The 12,907-nt window shown below is 44.8% G+C and overlaps 1 non-coding gene across 2 annotated transcripts in view; it reads left to right on the plus strand.

Moving 5' to 3' along the window:
• Nucleotides 1-5,481, plus strand: part of LOC119215107 (uncharacterized) — a 30,425-nt gene extending 24,944 nt beyond the window's left edge. For both annotated transcript variants that reach the window (XR_009942509.1, XR_009942508.1), the window contains 2 exons: nucleotides 4,103-4,231; nucleotides 5,281-5,481. This is a non-coding gene — a transcript (uncharacterized LOC119215107). The remainder of the gene's footprint in view (nucleotides 1-4,102; nucleotides 4,232-5,280) is intronic.
• The last annotated feature ends 7,426 nt before the right edge of the window (nucleotides 5,482-12,907 follow it).

Below are 12,907 nucleotides of genomic sequence, written 5' to 3' on the forward strand. Positions count from 1 at the left end.
AAAAGGCAAATGGACTAAACAAACATCACCACAAATAGGACCTGACAGTAAAGCTAAAGGATCATTTTGCTTTATCACAACTCACTTTCTTTAGATTGTTATGACAGATGATAACCAACCAAGTGAGAAGTTCACAGATCTCAGCATTTAAGTGCAGAAGTTATTATTACCCGACTGGTATTAAATCGTGAATTATCCTTTAAATTTTTTAATTAAATTTTCATTCACTACCTCTGTGCCTTCAGTGATGATCGATGGTTTGGTCTGACAGTCCTTTACTGACCTCCACGCACCCATCGAATGATGGATATTCACGCTCCCCAAAGAGGATTCCTGTAAATTGTACCATATTTTCGCCTCTTCCCCCCCCCCCCCCGTCTCTCGTCTTTAAGAAGAAGACACCTTGCCAAGTATTTGGAAAGCTCAACCCCGTTCAAACACACTGAACTTAACTTTAAATTCTAGCGGAGATCCCAGAGATAACAAATATGTCAGGCCGAATTCCGGTGAAGTGGGTTTGAAATGATGCGTACGACATGTACGATATTTCTTTTTGAGCGAATGGTCATGAAAAAAAGATGCATTGACTTTGAATGTTCCTCTCACCGTCAGCATCACACAACTTCAATGAAGAGCTGGAGGAGCCTGTCAGACTCGAGCAGTTACTCTTTGTTTAAGATATCTTTTGGCATTTCTGCTTTATCGGGTTGTAATAGCTCAAAGGCAAAGGAGAGGGGGGGGATCAAACCCAGGCCGCTGCGGTTAGAACTCGGCCTTGGTGTGCGGCGCTCTTCCAGCAGCTAAGTGCACAATGCCGAGGAGAAGAGGAAAGGAATCAAGGAGCGGAAAAGGAGAAATGACAAGATTCCCCGGGTAAGGTCCTGGGGGCGCTCCGAGGACCTCAAACCTTAAAGCAACCTCCGGGGGGGGGGGGGTGATTTCCGTGTTCCGTGTAAGAGGACGTGTACTCTCGGGCTCTTTCAGAGTTAGAGGACATGTACCCTCAAGCTCTTTTAGAGTAAGAGGACATGTACTCTCAGGCTCTTTCAGAATAAGAGGGCTCTTTTAGAGTAAGAGGACATGTACTACCAGGCTCTTTCAGAGTAAGAGGACGTGTACCCGCAAGCTCTTTCAGAGTAAGAGGACGTTGTACTCTCAGGCTCTTTCAGAGTAAGAGGACATGTACTCTCAGGCTCTTTCAGAGTAAGAGGACATGTACTCTCAGGATCTTTCAGAGTAAGAGGACGTGTACCCGCAAGCTCTTTCAGAGTAAGAGGACGTCTACCCGCGAGCTCTTTCAGAGTAAGAGGACGTGTACTCCCAGGCTCTTTCAAAGTAAAAAGACGTCTACCCGCGAGCTCTTTCGGAGTAAGAGGACGTGTACTCCCAGACACTTTCAGAGTAAGAGGACGTGTACTCTCAGGCTCTTTCAGAATAAGATGAGGTCCCTCTGGCACCACCAACAGGCCAGCAGCTATCTTACTGGTCAGGCTTGAAATGGCTGTTCCAGCTCACAGGTTTACAATGGAATAAAGGAAGGCGTGATACGATGTAGACTTATATATGGACTTGTCGTGGACACTTTAATGTTCTCCTCCCTCCTCGTCCGTGTGTGAATCGTTTACTGCAACCGTCCAAGCTACCCCCACCACTCGCACGGCACGCACCAGGCACACACTCCCCCCGCTTCGCCAAAAGCAACGGTCCACATTGACATCGTAATAGGGAAGTGTGTTAAAGCACAGCTTTAGCGGCCTGACAAGGGCGAATTGGATGTCAGAGGCATTCCTGCTCAGTTTAATTGAATCTGCCCAGCACAAAAAAAAAAAAAAATCTGAAGTCAAAATAACCTATTAGATCCCTCAGGTAATGTTTTGTTGAGTTTGACATGTGGCGCTGATCTGCCTCCCCCACCTCCCTCTTTAATTCCTTCAGGTTGTAGAGGTGGGTGGTAGCTGATGTTATCCATGATGTTTCTCTCTCTTTCTGTTATTCGTTAATAAATTGTGGTCCGCTGCTGCTTCTTTTTTTTTCCTCCTGGAGCTCACTCAGCAAATCCCTTGAGTGTAGAACTAGGCTGGAGAAGCGTGTGTTGGGGTTTTTTAGTGAGTAGCTAATGGATTGTGGGGGCTGATGGTTCCCCCCCCCCCCCCCCCCCCCCCCACGTGATCGGATTGCTAAGAGCTGGCTGGTGTTCAGTTTTCCGACTTTTTTCTGGCAATCCCTGTTTTCTTGTCTTTAAAAAAGACATTATCTGGGAAGTGAAGGTTAAGGGTTTGGTGTAATGGTCCCTTAATAAGCTGAAAGCACAAAAAATGCATTAGTAATGTACACATTATATTAGATAAGATAGAGTGCTGGGCGGATGGCAAATTAATTCCGGGTCACATCTCGATGCAACACTTAAGCCGAGTAAGTTATCCTCTCTCCACCACCTGCACCTTCACCCCCGCCCCCTCCCATTCATTTTGCTGCAACACACATCGGCCGGTGATGGAAAAAATGTGCTCTTCCTCTGTGCCGAGAAGGGCGAACCACATCCACGAGCGGATATTAACTTTGGGTTGTCACGGATCTCTACACTTGATCAATCGCTTTCACACAGCAAGAGTTCCAGGGGCGTGTGGTCCGGTCCCCGCCGGGGCTTCCTCAATATAATTTGAGGCTTTAAAAAAACATCATCCAACATTTCCATTTAGTGAGTACTTGTTGTGTACACGTTTGCCTCAGAGATTCGTCTCCGGATGTTTGTTTATTTAGACTGATGGCATTTTTCCTGCAGTCCTGCGGCATCGGTACATTTGAGGGGCGGATTGCACACGTCATTAAGAGGAGACGTCTTAACGGAGGTGGATCTCGCTCGGAATGGCGTTCACCTGAGCCACGGGGGAGTAATACATCCGTTCAAACCTTTGGGCAGGATTACGTCCCAAACGTCTGTTGTTGCTGCGGTGAATTTTGTGGTGGAAATCACAGCTTTCTAAAACCTCAGCTCACGTGGTTTGATTTGAGACTTCGGGTAGATCTCTCTTGGTTTACGGCCGGATCAACACCGAACCACGGCTCCACCTTTGTGTGGGCGAGACGCGCCTCACAGATCCAACCGCCTGGCCGTCCCCTAATAACTGATCATTAGATACAGATATGAAGAAATTAGGCTCAACGGAGTGAGATTATGGAATCCTAACTTCATTCTGAGTAACGGTAATGAGCTCTCCTTCAGAGTGTGTCTGGAGGGCAGCAACCAGGAGCCCGCTGCGTAATGAGCTGCTGCTGCCTTAGTAAATCAGGCGCTGAATACACACAGATCGCTGCAGCAAGCCCAATGAAAATTGCAGCGCCACATCTACGCAACGCCTTCTTCTTAGTAAATCTGTCCCCGAGTGATTTGCCCCCCCCCCCCCCCCCCCCGCGCCCTGCAAGAACATCGTCACTCCTGTCCCGCTCAGTTTAATCAACTCCTGGTAGGCAAAACCAAACTGTTATCGTCTTATCATCGTGGCAATTTTGCAGAGTGGTTATTAAAATGTCGGCTTGATAAAACGGAGCGAAGCGGGTCCCAGGATTGCGACTTCTCACCGGCAAACGAAAGATACCGAAAGAAGACGCGTTTCCCTTTAATTCCTTTAATGGAACCCCAAATGAATGGATAAAGTCCAAGAACTCGACGTGTTTATTCACTGAGAACAACAACCGGTCCGTACGGGTCCAAAAGAACCCACACCTGAATATGTGTGTCTACGGCGATGATGGAACTCTGGAGGGTAAGCAGTCCTCGAGAAGGTCTCGGCCACATTGGAACTGTTTCTTCTCCGGGTCGCCGGTGCGGCGAGCCGCAGCTCCCGGGTCCCGAGGGGCTGCTCGAAGCGGGCTTCAAATAAGGCCCTCAAACTCACTTTGCGCATTACCTGCTACTAGAGGGTCGTGCCCCGGGGTCGGAGAAAGTTTCGGAGTTTTAAGTGTACGCCGCATTCAGGGAATCACAGCGGTCCTCTTCAACCCAACAGGAAGCGAAACTGACACTGCACTTTCATTTCTGTTCCTAGTGGCAAAATATTTTGAATCAATTGTATATCCCCCCCCCCCCCCCCTTTGCCTTCAGATTCACGAGCCGGAGAAGGGGCGCCCAGAGCCGTGGACCACGCGGTGATTGGGGGAGTGGTGGCCGTGGTCGTCTTCGCCATGCTCTGTCTACTCATCGTCTTGGGGCGCTACTTCGCGAGACACAAAGGTGGGTAGGTGACCTGCCAGCACGGGCAGTGCATGCTGGGGCACGAGAAGGCGAGCACCAATCGCCATGGAGACGCACGCGGCAGCAAACTGGTTAACAGTCAAACGTACATGCGGCCTTGTTACTGTAGGAAGCCAGAGGTGGGCGGGTGACTGTTTGAGTTTGACTAACAGCCACCTGGCAGATGCGTCTCTGTGTTTGGAGAAACACGATGTACAAACAGTTTGGAGAATAAAAACCAAACAGTCCATCTTCACGTGGATTAAAGGGACTGACATAAAATCAACAAGCAGCATGACTTGTACAAAATAAAATAGAAAAGAGATACTGAGGAATTAAATTATAGACGCAGTAATCAAAAGCATATGTGTTTTTTCTACTTGTACGAATGTTATATTTAAACTCTCCAGCAATAGTCACACAATTGAACTTGATGGTTTTGTGTCTAAGGACACTAATTGTCCCTCAGCATGAAAACAATCGCATTGCAAAGTCAATAGGTGTCCTTCTTTTGTGGTGAACGCATTAAATTCAATCAAACATCTAATTGAAAAAAAATAAATAGGATTTGGCTTTAAATTACAATCTCAACACATTCCAGGTAAGCATCCCTGTTGTTTTTTTCCCCCTCGTTTGAAGAGCCCATTCTCCTTCGATCTGGAATGTTGCCTTCATGATAAACCTCCACTGTGATAGGATGTGAACACATCTTGTACATTCAGTTTTAAGGGGCTCCCTAGTTCCTCCTCTGAACTTGACAAGGTTAATTTGAAGGTGTGAGCCATGCTCCTCCACACACTCAAGATCCTTTCAAAAACCCTGATTTTCATGTGCCAATTTGAATGAAAAGGAGGGGAAATGATGTATAATCTGAATATTACAGCCTGCCGGTGTTAACGTTTGTGTGAATGGCCACGTGGAGAAAGGATTTACATAATTAGGTGCCGAGGGACGCAGAGGCACATTTTAATCTTTTGTATCATCCACGCAGCAGGCCATTACCCGGTCCGTGACTCTGTCCTTCATCCCCCCCCCCCCCCCCCCCCCAGGTACCTACTTCACGCACGAAGCCAAAGGAGCGGACGACGCCGCGGACGCCGACACGGCCATCATCAACGCGGAGGGGGGCCACACCAACTCGGACGAAAAGAAAGAGTACTACATCTAATTCAAACAGGACCCCCTCCCTCTGGGGTCCTCTTTGGGACAACGAGGTGTCCTATGGGGCCCGGGGGCAGGAGGGGGGTAGGGAGGGAGGGAGGGGGGGGGGAGGGGGAGAATGGGATTTCAGTTGGTTCAGCATCACTTTTAGTCAGAGTCGAGGGTTTAGGAAGTAGAAGAGAGAGGTTTTATTGAAGAAGGCCTGGTTTTAAGCCGTTGTTTAGTCTAGTCTGCAGATGTAGATGGAATGTTTTGTGTGTGGGGGAAAAAAAATCAAAAATCAAAATCAAAAAAAGGACAAAAAAATGGGGGGGGGGGGGGGGGGTTTCGGTAAAGTGGGATGGGGTCGCGGGTGGGAAAGCTGCGCAACACGTTGCCAGAAATCACGGTAGAGAGCTTCACCATTTCGACACCTCCCTAACTGCTGGTACGAGTTTCATTTAGTTCAACCATTTGCAGAAAATTCTGTGCCTTGTTCTATCCGTACTTTGGATTTGTGTTGATCCTCATTTGCATAACTTTGTTGCCCCCCCCCCCCCCCCTCCCCCTTGTTTCCACGTTTCATCTTTCCCACTCGACATCATCGATGCGCTGTTGGCTTTTTTTTTGTTTTTGTTTGAGGGTAAAATTACGCAGCCTCTTTATTCATTTCCCCCCAAATGTGTCTGCACACACGCGTCCTCTGCTGCATACATAACAAAAACTCTTTCCTGTATACTGTGATTTGTCTCAAGCCATTACTCCCCTCTCCTTCGCTTCCCCCTAAAGTTCTGACAGCTCCAAAAATGCATGGAATGCTTTACATATCATTGTACAAAGAACATAAATGAGAAACAGGTTTAATGTACTGTGTATGCGCTCCCTGCCCCCCCCCCCCCCCCTCCTCCCCCCCCCAGCCCTGAACATACCCACATTCAAAACATAATCAAATAGAAGGGAAGCAAGGGATCATATCAAATTATTCCATTGAGGCAATTCAAAATTTTAAATTCATGTTTTGCAAACTTCACTTTGCTCTTCAAAGCAGACGTACTACTGCCTCTTAAAAAATACCTTTCTTAGTAAAGAGAAGCAGTGCATTATTTTCCTTCTGCTATTTCATTATTTGGATTTCTTTGTCTGTTCAGTATTTCTTTTCTTCTATTAGTCTGGATGGAAGCTCTGTTTTCCCACTAGCCTTTATTGAGTTGTAATGATGTGATTCAATTGAATTCCATCTGCTCTCGCTTCAGAATATTTTTTCTTACAAATGGGAAAGTAAGAAAATGTAAATTGTTTTAAAATTGGTTTTGGCAGCCTCTCAGTCAAAATGCCTCGATAATAAAAGGCTGTTGAAAAAAAATATTTGCTATTAATGTTGGCCATCCGGCAGACGACAAACGATGCTGTATTGTACATAACTTTACCCGAAAAGAGAAAAGGGCCTCTTTAAAACACATTTCAATTGGTTTTAGGGACACATAAGCTGCACAAACAACACCTCCTCATGTTAACTCATAGACACACTATCCCATGTAAATCAAGCCAATGGAATCACAGCTGTATTGTACACTAATCCTTACTGAGAAATATTTTTTACAACTTAATAGAATTGCGATGGAGTCTCTTGGTGGATATTATTCTGTGACACTCGTTTGGTCAAAATGGAAGAATATGTCTTCAAACTGAGTTTGCTGTGAAAGACAGTCCAGTCTTTCCGCTTCCATCCACCTTCTTAAACTATATTTTTTTTCTTTCATGCAGCAGCTTGAGTGTGTAAACAATTGGTAATATGTTTGCATGTGCGGACGTGCTACAACTCATTATTTTCTATCTGGCTTTATGCATCACCTTCCGAAACTGAATGGGGATCTGTTTTGCTGTGCCAGCTGGGGAGCACTAAGGAATGCCAAAAGTAATTAATTGTTAGTAACTGAACGTAACACACACGTCGTTGCTCTAGGGTGGTAATCCGTGGGTTACATTAACGTCCTGGCTTCTTAACATGGCAATAAGGGTCTATTCGTGGCATTGTTTGTCATCATTATGTGTTCATACAGCAAGCGGCTTGCCTAATGAGCCTTTACTCTGTTACATCAGCTGTGGGAAGATTGAGGTGGAGGTCTAGGTGGTGTCAATTCCAAAACGAGCAATGACGCCTGCACAAACTCTCGGGGGTTTGCCAAGAGTGTCTGCAACGTTTCCTGAAAAGAGTGCGACACACGTCGACGCCACTCATCAAACGTACGCGGTTTTGATTGATGCGACGCCGCCGCTCGCTGTGTGAACTCTCGTATCCAAGATTCAATACTTTTTTTGCCATGTTAACACATTTAGTTGGACTTTCTGTTGGTGCAGCTAAGATTGCAACACATTAACGATGTTATAGCTTTAATATATCATAGTCGTGCATGAAGACAGCATTCAGTCTCTCCATATTGAGATTGTGGTTTTGGGGGCTGTTTCAAAGCACCCTTGTATCCTAAAAAATCTGTTCCAATACAACGAAACTGCATTCTCAATTACGTATTTACTCCAGGATTGTGTTTGTGTTTTGGCGTCTGTAGGGGAGAGGTGGGTCAACGCAGGACTCCCACCCAAGAGAATGTTGTGTGAAAGACAAACAAATATGTTTTATATTAAATCCATAGAGATTAAAGCAAGATTCTTTTAAAAAATTATATTAATCATTAAAAAAAAATGTTTTCTGGAGATCGTTCTACTAAAGGCTGGTTAGTGGCATCACATCGACCTAGAAACACCCCCACACAAAGTAACCTAATTATACACCAAATGGGTGTGTTGCAAAATGAAATTGTTCTACATTGCTGTATAATATGTAGCTTGTGCAAGAACTCATCAAGTAATGTTTGTCTCCTAAAGTAACCAATGAGCCACTTACAACATTTACTCTCATGTAGTCTGTTTGAGTTACTTCCTGAATCCCGGATTCAATACGTAGACAGAATTGAAAACCACTTGTGGAGTGAATCCAAACCATGGTGTTGGGCCAAATTTAACGACCAACTCCGGCCATAATCCAGGAGAAAATGTGTTTCCCACGAGACACAATTGAGAACGCAGTTTAGTTATACAGAAACACGATTTTATAAGTGAGCAAGTTGTCAAAGGGGAGTTGAGAAGGTGCTTGTGAGGTGCATTGCACACATTTCCCCATCCTGAGCATTTCTGAATAGGAGGCTGAAGACAGTCGCAGGGCTGCGTGGGGGTGTGCGTTTAGCTTCTCCCGTGTCGTGGCGGTTGTAAACGGGCGCTACGGCAGCGATGTTCGCATACAAGGATCCAACATGACGCGTTCAACGCTCTGCAACTGTCCATTCTTCTGTTAAGATTTGAAGTAATTTAAAAGTTCTGTACTCACATAGGAATTACCACTAGGTTAACACTGTATGCTGATGACACTGTTTTGTGTTTGTTACGTGGACGGGTGGGGGTGGGGAATGGTTAAAATTAGGTTTGATGTTTTACAGTCTGGTGTCTGATAAAACTATTAACTGACTTGTTATTGTTGCTTTATGAATCACAGAGCAGAGGCCACTTCATCTGCAGGAGGGTGTGCAGTTTGTATTTAACAGTGAGCACTATTTCGCTTGAGTGACATGTGGTAGCTTCCATTTAAATCAGACTTCAAAATATGTACTTGCCAATAAAGGAATAGAACTGAGTATTGTCTTTTCCGTTGAGGCTGGTGCATTGATATTTTGTTTGTGCACATTAAATCTGTTGTGCGTTGGGACGGCAGGAGGGTGTTTCTCCGAATGTCATTTTGCTCTCCCAAAGTTCCAGTAGAGAAAGTACCATGCGCAAAACATAAAAATATCATTCAAGTAGGTTTAAATATATTCAACATTGATGAGCATTGAAAATCAGTCTCAATTTGAAATAAATAGCAGGATGATATTTTAGGTTACTGTATGTATAACTGTATTTTCTAAATGCCCGGTAAAGTAAAAATGGTCTTACAGTGTAACTGGTGTAGTTTTCTCCACATTAAAATCTTTTGATAGTGTCCTGTCTCTGGTTTCATGCGTTGCTGACCAACGTGACTGCATCTCAGGTAGAATGCAAAGTCCAGGCCCCACCAATGACATGAGAGCAATGCATCCTCATCCAATCAAGTGCAACCCATTGTTTTAGACCCAAGAAGGAAAATTGGCGGTATTTTGCATATATGTTGTACATGTTTTCTGTATTTTTCTTAATATTTGGTGCACTGTAAAATATGTGTTTAAGTATTGCTTTGTGTTGACATAGGTCATAAAGAGTACACTGTTTATTGGAATGAAGCAGGACCAGAAACTTGTTGTGGCTGTACGACAAACCACCGCCTTTGGAAGCACTTATGATTCCCGAACAGTTTTGATTGTGTCACCAGTCATTGTTTTAGGATTGATTCTTTTTGTCTCTCTGCTGTTCTTGGGAAATGTTAATGTGTATTAATGGAGAAAAGGAGAACCACATTCCCATACACATTTTGTATTGGTTCATAAATAGACATTTTTACAAAACGATGAAGAGTTCTTGTCTTAATAAAAAAGAAAAGATATTAATGTCCAAAATAATCAGTGTTGGTATTATTTATTTTATGTAAAAGCCTTTTCCCACCTGGGCTTCTACCAATGGCATTGAGCGGAATGGGCACAATTAAAACACACTAATGTAGTGAGGCTCAACAATTGTCCAACGCGGAATAGTCTCTGATTGTCCCTAGTACAGTGAACCATTTTTACCAGAATCGAGTCCAATGGATTGTAAGAGATACAAAGTTCTCTGCCGCTGTTGAGATTTGAACATTTGCGGTGCTTTAATAAACGCCTGGTGTAGATCCAATGAACCGCTCCGTCCGCTCACGCGCTGTTATCATGTGTCAACGTGGTGATATTTGGCCTTCAAGCTGTGATTTCATCACTGCACAGTAAGGATAACGGCGCTCCCACATACACCCCCCCCCCCTCCCCTCCCCTGGGGAATATAGGCTCAGGATGTGCTCATGAAACGGTTTATTATGGACAGCAGCAAGAGGTTGCACCTGTTGCAGCATAGAGCGTTCAGGTTTGACGCTGTGGCAGCAAAAAAAAAAAAAAAAAAGAAGCTAATCACAGAGTCACAGAGAACTTTGAACGTGTCTCCGCCACCATCGGGGGGGGGGCGGTGGGGTGGGGAGGAGGGTGTCATAGGACACAGGTTGCACCGGGAGGAACTGTTATAAGAGAGTAGCGACGGACTTGTGAGAATTGTCATAATCCCGCTCTGTAAAGAATGCAGTTGCACCTCAACCTGCTTTCAGAAGGCCCCACGAATCCACCTACAGAGGCCCAACAAAGGTCGCTGATTATATCACGAGTGTATCTCCACTGAGGTGGAGACAAAGCGAGGGGAGAACCGGGCACTGAAATATGTCACTTAGTGTGTATATTTGCCCTCTACCTCCTTTGTCAGTTCACACTCGACCTGGTGTCAGGAAATCATTATGAGATGCATAAACCAGTGTGAGCCAGCAGTACGAAAAAGCCCTGCTAATTAACACAAACACGGGGCGATACCTTGCGGTGCAACGAGAAAGCTGGAATAAATTCGACAGCGCTCTCCGCTTCGCTTGCCCTGTGAGTGCAGTGAAACGTTTTAACGAACATCTTCAATAAATGGATCTAGCGTTATTGATCCAAACAGGGAGGATTGGACTGGTGTGGGGAGAGCTGTGTTTCTTTCATGTTTCATGTACGCAGGTTTCGGCTTTACTTTAGACACGGATACACCTGTAATATTCAGTATTCAGTTGACGACTCGGGTAGAGGAAGATATTATCTTTTTAATTACATTTTCACCTCAGGCGCTTATTATACCTCAAGGGGCTGTACATAATGAGCCAACACCTTAAATAAGTAAAGGTGATACCGCTATTGATTAGAACGTGAAGGCTCGAGGCAAGCTATCACTCATGGAAAATATATACTTCTGAGTTTATGCGTGATGTACGAGCTAGTCGGGGCTGTTCTGGACTCATTATTCAATATCCTCCAACACCTTACATTGAAATAAATTCTATTCGCTGCAGTCTGACTCCATTACACGCGGCACTTAGCGGGAGCCTGAGTACCATCGCTTTGCCGTGTTTTGTCTACAGAAAAGGAAAAGGTCAGCGACGCAGTCTTTGTCTTCACGTGTTAACCTTGCGAGCTCAAAAGGTCAAAGCTGCATTACCCGCCGATGAATAATATAGTATTTAGCCATTACATGTGTGGGGCAGCCGCCTTATAATTACCCTCAGTGCAGGCCCGGCCCGTCTTCTGATCACGATCTAACGACCTCTGTCCTTGTTACCGCTCACGCATTACTCTCGGGTCGACTGTTTAGCACCTACCCAGAGGCCATTGAGATTAGAAAACCACCATTGCCCGATATCAATAAGGCGAAGCGGAGGTGATTATGAATGATTTATCGATTGTGAGATTTGTACTGTAGGAGGGAGCAGACCCCTGAGCCCTCGTGGTAATGGGCCAAACCTTAAGGGCACTCAGGAAACCAGGTCGCCGGCGACGACGCCCCGACAATTAGGCTACTCGTCCTGTATGCTGTATGCAATCAGCCAGCGGGACTCTTTCAGGGAACCATTGGATGCAAGGGAAGCGGTTAGAGAGATGCGGTCTGATCAGGGTCGGTGTGGATGGACACGGGACTTCCACCGAGAGAAAAAAGGTCGTCATTAAAACACAGAAGGTGAATAAGCGTATTTTCCCCAAAAATGTCCGAATGAAAGTTCTGACCTGCTGCTCTTGCTGATTCTTATTTCTTCTTTATTTTTAAATTCATCGTTCTTTTTCTCAATTGGCCAATGAAAACACCTACTTATTTTCTATGAAATACGTCATACAAAATACTGTAATATCTTCCAGCCGTGACTCCGTCTGAGTTGTTATTTGTGAAATCAGAACCTCGACCACTTACTTCTAAAACATCACCTTTGTTTGTTGACTGCAGCAGAAAATTGCCATTTGTCATTCAGCACTTGTTATTGTTTTTTTTTTTTCTTCAACTGCAATTTGTGCTCAGTGGGTCATTTTGACTATTTTCATGTTTATTTTATACTTCACAGATAAACGGCACTCAATTGATCTTGTTAATGAAAAATTTATTTCGCATGCTTTCTATTGGATGTCCCCACTGATGGTTGATGTCTGCTCTGTTGTACCATCAGAGGTGGAATGGTTTGGTTCAGTTCGGTTTTATTAGCTTGTCAATAAACCAGAACATAGTGTTTATTTTTAAATTAGTTGTGAAGTGTTAGTTTTGCATATATTTGGTCATATAAATTGTTCACTGGCCCAGGATGAAAATGCTGGAACTAGCAAACGTCATAGCAGAGCCCAAACACATACATACACCCCACAAATGGACGTAATGACTTTGCGCGTCTCCCCCCAAATCGAGAGGTCTTGGTCTGTAAGCTCCATGTCATTCAAGGCTTCCTCATGTTTAATCCCTGGTTCCTTTTGCCTGTGGGTTTTATGCATCTGT

This window comes from Pungitius pungitius, chromosome 16, assembly GCF_949316345.1.
Source record: "Pungitius pungitius chromosome 16, fPunPun2.1, whole genome shotgun sequence".
Lineage (NCBI taxonomy): Eukaryota > Metazoa > Chordata > Actinopteri > Perciformes > Gasterosteidae > Pungitius > Pungitius pungitius.